The sequence below is a fragment of the Mytilus trossulus genome, unplaced genomic scaffold (genome assembly GCF_036588685.1).
Source record: "Mytilus trossulus isolate FHL-02 unplaced genomic scaffold, PNRI_Mtr1.1.1.hap1 h1tg000138l__unscaffolded, whole genome shotgun sequence".
NCBI classification, from domain to species: domain Eukaryota; kingdom Metazoa; phylum Mollusca; class Bivalvia; order Mytilida; family Mytilidae; genus Mytilus; species Mytilus trossulus.
Genome location: NW_026963302.1, coordinates 3,569,169 through 3,579,264, shown reverse-complemented (window position 1 = coordinate 3,579,264; position 10,096 = coordinate 3,569,169). Strand labels below are relative to the sequence as shown.

At 34.0% G+C, this 10,096-nt stretch overlaps 1 long non-coding RNA gene across 1 annotated transcript; it reads left to right on the top strand.

Moving 5' to 3' along the window:
• The first annotated feature begins 940 nt into the window (after positions 1 to 940).
• Positions 941 to 3,261, top strand: LOC134700397 (uncharacterized). The gene is made up of 2 exons (XR_010103862.1): positions 941 to 1,119; positions 3,110 to 3,261. It is a non-coding gene; the product is annotated as an uncharacterized LOC134700397 (long non-coding RNA).
• The last annotated feature ends 6,835 nt before the right edge of the window (positions 3,262 to 10,096 follow it).

Genomic DNA, 10,096 nt, shown 5'->3' with positions numbered 1-10,096 from the left:
CTCCGGATATATTTTACCATGTTTACATTTGGGCGCATTAAAAGTCATCCTTTTAATGTTACGTTTTGGTGATTTGTTGATTCAAATATTTTTTGCCAAGCACTGACATACTATAAATGGTTCTGACCATTAACTTTTTGCCTATACTTTAATATTCTGCAGAATTCATCTAACTCATTATTAGCCTATGTACATAGTAGTTTTAATCACAATTTTAGGGGACGACCATTTGATATTCTGGGGGGGGGGGGGGGGGGGGGGGGGGGCAGGAGGATTTTGAAAATAAATAACTCAGCCTTGATAATAACAAAAATAAATGGTTTGTTCTGTGGTAGTTTGAAAATAAATAACCTGACTTGCAATGTTTTGAAAATAAATAACTCTTCAGTGGTTCACAAACCCTTCGAAATTTTTTTTGACTCGCTCCGCTCGGCAAAATATGTTTGACAATACTTTAAAAAGAGGCTAGGTAAAACCAAACTATATTAACTTTAATACTATGTATATATGCAATATTGCTTTGGAATATAAATGATTCATTTTGCGAAGAATATTATAAAATACTTTTAAATCTAATTATACCAATTGTCTTTTATAATATACTTATTACTATGTATTTGGTCTTTTGTGGATAGTTGTCTCATTGGCAATCATACCACATCTTCTTTTTTATATTTGTGATTCTGTTTGTCATGTCTCACTGTGTATTATCTTAAAATGTTTGTTTATTATATTGTCCTATTGTACACAAGTATGTGTCTGGGGTTATGAATGAAATCTTGAATCTTAAAATTTCTGCAGGGGATAATGATCTTTTCTGATTAAATGGTAAATAATGATTTGCTATACATGTATAACTCATTAATTAACAAATATTTTTAAAAAAATGTATGTTTTCGAATATCATAAATATAGTTGTGAAAATCTGAGACTACTATAACACAGAGATTGGTCACTTCCTGTACTGACCAGTCAAATCGTGATTATTTTTGTGTCATCGATAACATCTGAGTCACGTGACTTGATGGGTTCGAGAAGATGGAAAAATCCGCCATCTTTGACTGCTGAAGAAAAATAATTATTTAGCGAATGTGTATGTTTAAAGAGGTTTATATTTCGGTAAGTGTGAATATAACATTGAAATAATCATTATTGTTTGCTTATAATCACTTTAAATAGAAAAACAATGCAGTTATATACTTGAATTTAATGACTAAATTGGAAGGTAATCTCCATTTTTTACCAGTGTATGGGACTGGGTCAATGAGAAATTCGATCATCACTTATAGTTCAGATGAACAATCTGTTTCCCTGATATTTAAGTACAAGCCTTGGTTATAATCCTTTGTACTCATGTAAAATTTGTAATTTTACGAAATACCGTTTTTTTGTGATCGTGACATTTCCGATTCATAATTAAGAATCACACGTGACAAGTTCGAGTGACAAGGTGAATAAACAACATGAGGTCTGATAACGAATGAAAGGTTCATTTATATTGTTAGTTTAAGAAATTCAGACTTATATTTGGATCTGTTAATAAAATAAAAGCAGTCTTTTAAAAGCAGGGCCTGCTATAAACATGTTCAACCAAGCCACATTATTTAAAATGCTGAAATGGAGGGGTCACTATGAAAACTTTTAAAATATAGAAAAATAAAGGTTGGCAGGTAGAACTTACATAAATGAAGAGATTAATGAAAAATGAAGAGATGGATGCCCTATTTATAAAATTCCAATGTCCCCAGTCGGCTCCAGAAGCGATGAAGCAGCGCATCTATTTTGGGTAGGCAAATATCCACTTTTTGATATTGGAGAGCTCTGACGTCCTACGGCCACAGGCACTTGTCTCAAAAAAAAATTTCCTATATACGTACCTTAATATAACACAAGGTACTTAACTATTTTTTTGAATAATGACACCCAGTCCCAAATTCCCGTTATTTTTTTTATTTCTCGGTTGTCAAACCTACTTAAACTTAATATGCCGTAAATCTAAATTGATTTATCTACACAATGGTATATGACACGACTATCATTGTTATCGGGATCATTAGTAGCAGGCATCAGAAGTCGGTCAACAGGATGTTTTTTTGCATTCGTCTATTTTTTTGGCAACACCCAGTCCGCATGTAATTTTATACTGGTTTCTCATTGGTCAATCGTCTGGCTAAAAATAAATGTGGGAAATTTTGGTCAATTTATAACTCTACATTAGTGTCGTTGTGTACACGTGTGTTTCATAACAAACTTATTTGGGTTTGTTTTACATAATCTGTAAAGAATTTACAATAAAGGTAATAATTCATAGTCAGAGGGAAGCTGACAGTTTTTATTTCAATAATTTTTTATAATAATTCAATCACTGCGGGCTGGGTGTTGCCAAAAATTGAGACGAATGCAAAAAAACATCCCGTTTACCGACTTCTGAGGCCTGCTACTAATAATCCCGACAACAATGATAGTCGTGTCATCTACCATTGTGTAGATAAATCAATTTAGATTTACGGCATATTAAGTTTAAGTAGGTTTGACAACCGAGAAATACAAAAATAACGGGAATTCGGGACTGGGTGTCATTTTTCCAAAAAAATAGTTAAGTACCTTGTGTTATATTAAGGTATACAGGGGGAAAAAAATTGAGACAAGTGCCTGTGCCTACGGCCCCAGCTTGTATTGCAAAACAGCAGTCGGACGTCAGAGTAATCTCGGAGTAATTAATTATGTATGTGTCTGTCCTAGCTAAGTCAGGAGCCTGTAATTTAGTGGTTGTAGTTTGTTTATGTGTTACACATTTGTTTTTCGTTCATTTTTATTTTACATAAATAAGGCCGTTCGTTTTCTCGTTTGAATTGTTTTACATTGTCTTATCGGGGCCTTTTTTAGCTGAATACGAGGCTGGGATACGAGGTATGGGCTTTGATCATTGTTGAAAGCCGTACTGTGACCTCAGAGACTGTGACCTATAGTTGTTAATTTCTGTGTCATTTTGGTCTTTTGTGAACAGTTGTCTCATTGGCAATCATACCACATCTTCTTTTTAAATTATGAGATCTTATAATGATAAAGGTTCTATACATTTTCATTGATAATATATTCTTTATTGTAGGATTATCCCAGAAAGAAATCATGCATTGGATTTGGAAGAACGTTGAAGTCTACTGGACAAAGTGAAAAAAAATAATTATTATTTTAAAATTTCATTGTCATATTGTTATGCTTGTCTCAGTATATGGAGAAATAAATATTTATGAATTTTGATATACATGTTTATTTATGTGTTATAGTAGTCTCAGTGAAAATGAATAATCATGCAGTCCCTTGCTTTAATGAAAATGGAAAATCTTGCTTCAATAGTGCAGAAAATGAATAATCTGTCCTCTCAGTTTACAAAAATAAATAACCGATCAAAAACAAATCCTCCTGGCCCCCCTCAGAATATCAAATGGTCGTCCCCTTAATAAATTATGCACCTCAAATTTATTTCCAAATATTTTTGTTTTTGTTTTTGCAAATATATATATAGGCCACGCTGCGCGCGCAAACAGTAAATAATCTTCAGATCATTGAAGGACTACTGAAAACCTAAAGAAAGAAGAAGAAGAAGAGTGACCAATATACCGAAAAGACATAAGAAAAACAACGGGGGCACTTATAAACCGAAACCGGATAAAAGAGGAACGAAACAAAACAAAATGAAACGAGTCGAGCAGTTCATGTATAAAATGAAACCAGATGCAGTTGTCAGCGGCGAAAAATTACTTAAACAAATAAATTATTCTCAAAAGCGGAGAATTAATTTTAAGTTAAGAACCACTGCTCTGATTACAATAATTCTTAGATAGGAATAAAAAGCACGAAATATATCAAATCATATACATACTTCCAAATATTTTTTTTTACCTTTAAACACATCTCTAGATCTACAGGCGCAGATCCAGAGGGGGTGGGAGGGGTGGTCCGGTTGTTGGAACCCCCTTTTTTTGGACGATCAATGCATTTGAATGGGGACATATTGTTTTTACATATAATTTTCGAACATCCTGGCACTTTAAATTTCTAGGAGGTGAAATTCTCGGGATTTTACCTCAAACTTTATGGGAAAGAACAATTTTTGATTCCAATTTAAAATCAAACGGTAAAAACGGTCCTACTAAAAAGCGCCCGGGAAAAGAAAAAGCGCCCGGAGAAGAAAATTAGCGCCCAGTGTCATATGGTATTTTGAACCCCCTAAAAATTTAACCGGGTCAAAATACCATGCATACCGCATGTTATTTTGGCCCCGGGTCATTTTTCACATATGGTATTTTGAACCCCCTGCGGTATATTGAACCCCCCTGTTTTTGATAAATAATATTGCAGATAATTTAATTTACAATTTATTGGCTATTATTTTTTTAATTTGAGGTTTTTAGTAGGGGGGTAGGGGTTCAATATACCGCAGGGGGGTCAAAATACCATGGCTATGTAAAATTTTGCAAAATATCTTTTCCATGATGCTTAATACATACAAACTATTTATTGGAGTATCTTAACTATGTTAAGGAGTTAGAATAGCTTGGATTTTTTTAAATTCAAGTTCTATGGTAGGGGGTTCAATATTCCGCAGGGGGGTCAAAATACCTTGGCTAAGAAAAAATTTCAAAATATCTTTTCCAGCATGTTAAATACATACGAAGTACTTATTGGAATATTATAACTATGTTAAGAAGTTATATAAGCTAGAATTTTTGAAATTGAAGGTCTATGGTAGGGGGTTCAATATACCGCAGGGGGGTCAAAATACCATGGCTTAGTAAAATTTTCAAAATATCTTTTCCAGCATGTTAAATACATACAAAGTTCTTATTGGAATATTATAACTATGTTAAGGAGTTATATAAGCTAGAATTTTTGAAATTCAAGGTCTATGGTAGGGGGTTCAATATACCGCAGGGGGGTCAAAATACCATGGCTTAGTAAAATTTTCAAAATATCTTTTCCAGCATGTTAAATACATACAAAGTACTTATTGGAATATTATAACTATGTTAAGGAGTTATATAAGCTAGAATTTTTGAAATTCAAGGTCTATGGTAGGGGGTTCAATATACCGTAAGGGGGTCAAAATACCATGGCTAAGTAAAATTTTCAAAATATCTTTTCCAGCATGTTAAATACATACAAAGTACGTATTGGAATATTATAACTATGTTAAGGAGTCATATAAGCTAGAATTTTTGAAATTCAAGGTCTATGGTATGGGGGTTCAATATTCTGCAGGGGGTTCAAAATACCACATGGCTAAGTAAAATTCTCAAAATATCTTTTTCAGGATGTTAAATACATACAAAGTACTTATTGGAATATTATAACTATGTTAAGGAGTTATATAAGCTAGAATTTTTGAAATTGAAGGTCTATGGTAGGGGGTTCAATATACCGAAGGGGGGTCAAAATACCATGGCTAAATAAAATTCTCAAAATATCTTTTCCAGCATGTTAAATACATACAAAGTACTTATTGGAATATTATAACTATGTTAAGGAGTTATATAAGCTAGAATTTTTGAAATTCAAGGTCTATGGTAGGGGTTCAATATACCGCAGGGGGGTCAAAATTCCATGGCTAAGTAAAATTTTCAAAATATCTTTTTCAGCATGTTTAATGCATACAAAGTACTTATTGGAATATTATAACTATGTTAAGGAGTTATATAAGCTGGAATTTTTTAAATTCAAGGTCTATGGTAGGGGGTTCAATATACCGCAGGGGGGTCAAAATACCATGGCTAAGTAAAATTTTCAAAATATCTTTTTCAGCATGTTAAATACATACAAAGTACTTTTTGGAATATTATAACTATGTTAAGGAGTTATAATAACTAGAATTTTTGAAATTCAAGGTCTATGGTAGGGGGTTCAATATACCGCAGGGGGGTCAAAATTCCATGGCTAAGAAAAATTTTCAAAATATCTTTTCCAGCATGTTTTATAAATACATACAAAGTACTTATTGGAATATTATAACTATGTTAAGGAGTTATAATAGCTTGAATATTTGAAATTCAAGGTCTATAGTAGGGGGTTCAATATACCGCAGGAGGGGGGGGGGGTCAAAATTCCATGGAATTTTTTTTTTCCCTAATTTCTTTCCCAGTATGTTAAATACATACAAACTACTTGTTGGAGTATTATAACTATGTTAAGGAGTTAGAATAGTTTGGACTTTTGAAATTCAAGGTCTACAGTAGGGGGTTCAATATATAAACAGCCAAGAGTCCATAGATCTCAAATTTAAAAAAAAAAGCATTTAAACTCCTTTACATTTAGTTATAATACTCCAATAAGTAGTTTGTATGTATTTAACATGCTGGAGAAGATATTTGGAAAAAAAATTACATTGTATTTTGACCCCCCTGTGATATATTGAACCCCCTTCTATAGACCTTGAATGAAAAATAATATTCAATCTATTCTAACTCCTTAACATAGTAATAATACATCAATAAGTAGTTTATATGTATTAAACATGCTGGAAAAGATATTTTGAAAATTTTACTTACATTGTAGCCATGGTATTTTGACCCCACTGCGGTATATTGAACCCCCTACTATGGACCTGAAATTTCAAAAATTTTATCACTTCAAACTCTTTAACATAGTAATAATACTCCAATAAGTAGTTTGTGTGTATTTAACATACTTGAAAAGATATTTTGAAAATTTTACTTAGCCATGGTATTTTGACCCCCCTGAGGTATATTGAACCCCCTACTATGGACCTTAAATTTAAAAAAAAATAGCTTTTCAAACTCCTAAACATACATTTAGTTATAATACTCCAATAAGTAGTTTGTATGCATTTAACATGCTGGAAGAGATATTTTGAAAATTTTACTTGGCCATGGTATTTTGACCCCCCTGCGGTATATTGAAGACCCCATTGAACCCCCTACCATAGACCTTAAATTTTAAAAATTTTAGCTTTTCAAACTCTTTAACATAGTTATAATACTCCAACAAGTAGTTTGGATGTATTTTACTTGCTTGAAAATATGTTTTGAAAATTTTACTTAGCCATGGTATTTTGACCCCCCCTGTGGTATATTGAAGGAGATTTGAAAAAACGATCTCAAATTTAGTTTTAATGATTCAACAAAAAATAAATTGAGTTTTAAGTTTGTGTACATATATATGGTCAAACCCGAGGATTTGTCACCGCTTCAACTCCAATATTCAAATAGATAAACACAATCTAATTATCTGATTGGTCAATCTTCAGCTGTGATGCAAACATGAAATTATGTATAATTGGAACCCCTTTTGTCCTGGGTTAGGACCCCCCTTTTTTTTAAATGGCTGGATCCGCCCCTGATCTATAACCTTAAACTTTTCAGGGAAATAGTTCAGAACTATTTAGTATTCCCAGTGTCTATGATTTATGAAAAGAGGGATAACTTCAAAAAATATTCTGAACCCAATTTGATAGAAAAAAACTTGTAGGGATGTCAACTAGCTAGAACTCGAATACTCGGAGTATCGCTCGGTAGAACCGACGGTCACGCCGAGTATCAAATACCTAGTAAATGATACTCCGACTAATAAACCTCGTGTAAGAATTTTAATTGTTGCTTTCATAAGCTTAAACGAAACTCCATGCAGGTTCTACCAATTCGTTCCTCTTTTATCCGGTGTCGCCCTTTATAAGTGTCCCTGGGTTTTTTATGTCTTTTCTATGGCGTATCATAAGGGTCAAAAGTATATTTTGTTGCAAATGCTATATCTTCAATTGCAAATGCTATATTAAATACTGCAAATGCTATATAATTAGTGCAAATGCTATATAAAATACTGCAAATGCTGTCATTATTATAGCAAATTTAAAGGTATCTTACATTTGTTTGTAGCAAATGCTGTATACTTACGTATATCACTAGCCTAGGGTTGTCAATAATATATCACATGGCTATGGGTGTTGTTAGTAATGTGTCACTAGCCTAAGTTTGTCAATTCTATATCACTAGCATAGGGTTGTCAATAATATATCACATGCCTACGGGTGTTGTCAGTAATGTGTCACTAGCCTAGGTTTGTTAATTATATATCACTAGCCTAGGGTTGTCAATAATATATCACATGCCTACGGGTGTTGTCAACTTGTCAGTAATGTGTCACTAGCCTAGGTTTGTTAATTATATATCACTAGCCTAGGGTTGTCAATAATATTTCACATTCCTACGGGTGTTGTCAGTAATGTATCACTAGCCTAGGGTTGTCAATAATAAATCACTGGCATAGGAGTGTTGTCAGTAATGTATCATTATCCTGATCATGAAAAAAAATAATAATTAAAAAAGAAATACTAATAAGCCAAGGAGATTTAGTGTACAGGTCAAATGGACAGCATTCAAACAACTCAAGTACGTAGTTTCTCAAAAGAGATTTAACATTATTCAACAAGGTTAACTGGATTTCCAACTGGGTAATCATACATGAATGTCATCATGTCTGCTTGTATTTAAATGGTAGAACTACGTTTGGTAACTTATCACTACCCTAGGGTGGTGACATGACTTCGTTAATTGGTCATTCCTGATAATAGACCAATACCCTAGCTATAGGCTAGTGACATGACTTTGTTAAATGATCATTTCAGATTTGACCACTACCCTAGGCTAGCCGTAAGCGATATGACTTTGTTAAATGATAACTGATGATAATTGACAACTACCCTAGGCTGGTGACATGGTCTTTTTAACTGGCGATTCCTTATAGTTGACCACTACCCTAGGCTAGTGACATGACTTTGTTAACGGGTGATTCCTGATTATTGACCAATACCCTAGGCTAGTGACACAAAATTGTTAACTGGTGATTCCCGATAATTGACCAATACCTTAGGCTAGTGACAAGACTTTGTAAACTGCTCATTTCAGATAATTGACCAATACCCTAGGCTAGCGACATGACTTTGGTAACTGATCACTCCTGACAATTGACCACTACTATGGGCTAGTGACAAGACTTTGATAACTGCAGATTACTGATAATTGACATGAAATTGATAACTGGTGATCCCTGATAATTAACCACTACCCTAGGCTAGTGACATGACTTTGTTAACTTATCATTCAAGATAATTGACCACTACCCTAGGCTAGAGACATCATAACTTTGTTCACTGGTGATTCTTGATGAATTGGGCACTACCCTAGGCTACTGGCTAATGACATGGCTTTGGTTACTGGTGATTCCTGATAATTGACCACTTTCCTAGGCAAGTGACATCATAACTTTGTTCACTGGTGATTCTTGATGAATTGGGCACTACCCTAGGCTACTGGCTAATGACATGGCTTTGGTTACTGGTGATTCCTGATAATTGACCACTTTCCTAGGCTAGTGACATGACTTTGTTGACTGATCATTCAAGATAATTGACAACTACCCTAGGCTAGTGACATGGCTTTGTTGACTGATCACTCTAACATTGTCTAAATAATTGACCACTACCCTCAGATAGTGACATGACTTTGTTGACTGATCACTCCAGATAATTGACCACTACCCTAAGCTAGTGACATGACTTTGTTGACTGATCACTCCAGATAATTGACCACTCCCCTAGGCTAGTGAAATGGCTTTGTTGACTGATCACTCCAGATAATTGACCACTTCCCTTAGCTAGTGACATGACTATGTTAACTGATCATTCAAGATAATTGACCACTAGTCTACCCTAGACTAGTGACATGATTTTGTTAACTGATCATTCAAGATAATTGACCACTACCCTAGACTAGTGACATGACTTTGTTGACCGATCACTCCAGATAATTGACCACTTCCCTAAGGTAGTGACAGGACTTTGTTGACTGATCACTCCAGATAGTTGACCACTACCCTAGCCTCGTGACATGACTTTGTTAACTGATCATTTAAGATAATTGACCACTACCCAAGGCTAGTGACATGACTTTGTAGTCTGATCAATCTAGTTAATTGACCACTTCCCTAGGCTAGTGACAGGACTTCGTTGACTGATCACTCCAGATGATTGACCACTTACCTAGGCTAGTGACATGGCTTTGTTGACTGATTAATCTAGATAATT